Here is a 1,455-nt window from a genome sequence, read left to right as displayed (position 1 = left end):
GGGGGGCAGAGTGGAGCAGGAGGGGACTGTGGGACAGGGTTGAGGGGCATGTGGGGGGCAGAGTGGAGCAGGAGGGGACTGTGGGGCAGGGTTGAGGGGCATGTGGGTGGGCAGAGTGGAGCAGGAGGGGACTGTGGGGGGGTTTGAGGGACATGTGGGGGGGCAGAGTGGAGCAGGAGGGGACTGTGGGGGGGGTTGAGGGGCATGTGGGGGGGCAGAGCAGAGCAGCAGGGGGCTGTGGGTGGGATTTGAGGGCATGATCAGCGGGGGGAGCAAAGTGAGGTATCAGGGTGCTGAGTAGAAGCAGATTTAAGTTTATTGGGGCCCTGGACACAGAATGTTTTGGCCCCCCACATCCAGGGCCCCCCACTGGCCAGAGCCCCTGGGCACAGGCCACATGGTCCCATGTGTTAATCCATCACAGCATAACGCAGCTTACACAGTTGCTGGTGTCTCCCTCTGGGTACAGGCTTCAGGAGCAGGAACAGCCTCCAGGAGCAGGAACAGCCTCCTGCTGCCTCCCCGCTCCAGGAGTGGCTCCTTCAGGCCCCTAGCACGAGCTACTTGGGGCTTGCCAGCGCCAACAAGCTCATGAGTCAGAAGCAGCCACAGTCAGGCCAAAAGATTGCCCACCACCCCCATTCACTAGCTGTAGCACGCTTGCAGCCAGAGCGATCCCCTCAGGGGCAGAGACTGCCTCCAGGCAGTACTGAGGTATGCGGGCAACATGGGGGTAAAGTTCAGTCCAGTGCCTCCTGCACCAGCCTGCACTGGGATTCAGTGCTCACTATGGCTCTAGGAGGAGGCAGACCTGGGGTCTCTTGCAATGAGGAATCATGCCTGGGGCAGGGAGCACCTCTCAGTTCAGTCACACACCTTTCGCCAGAGAGCTGGGCTGCAGGCAATGCTGTCTCCCTCTTCCTCGAGCCGGGGCTGCCTCAGCAGGCACATGGAACCCCACCCTAGGAACAGCATAGCTTGCACCCAACCTTGGCCCAGCAGCCTGGGGCAGTGGCCCCGGGCCAACAGAGCTCAATTGGGGTAAGGTCACACGCTGATGTGGATTTGCTTTAGAGAGGCACTCGGCTCCCTCCACAGCCCACTGGGAATGCTCCCTGAAGGGTAGTCTCAGTCTGTTAGGAGACAAAGCAGGGCTTCCAGGAGGTTGTAACCATCACTTGCTCCCTCCTCCTCCCAGGGCAGAGTCCCGCATCCACACACTGCTGTAGCCAGTGCAGCTTGGTGTCACCTACCCACCAAGCCCTGCCCCATGGGAAAGAGGGGAGATCAGCCTTTATGGGCCACTCAGTTCCTGGCCTCACTGCTGACAAACTGGGAGCCAATCAGTGCCCCTGGGGATGGGAACCTCAGGGAATAGGACCCTCCCTGCCCTTCCCAAACTAATTTCACATAGGCCACCAAAGCAGCATCAGATCCCACTCTGGCTTCGAACCC

The sequence above is a fragment of the Terrapene carolina genome, unplaced genomic scaffold, assembly GCF_002925995.2.
Source record: "Terrapene carolina triunguis isolate 2854851 unplaced genomic scaffold, T_m_triunguis-2.0 Scaffold85, whole genome shotgun sequence".
In the NCBI taxonomy this organism is placed as follows: domain Eukaryota; kingdom Metazoa; phylum Chordata; order Testudines; family Emydidae; genus Terrapene; species Terrapene triunguis.
The sequence above is the reverse complement of the archived record's forward strand: the minus strand, read 5'-3'. Positions refer to the sequence as shown.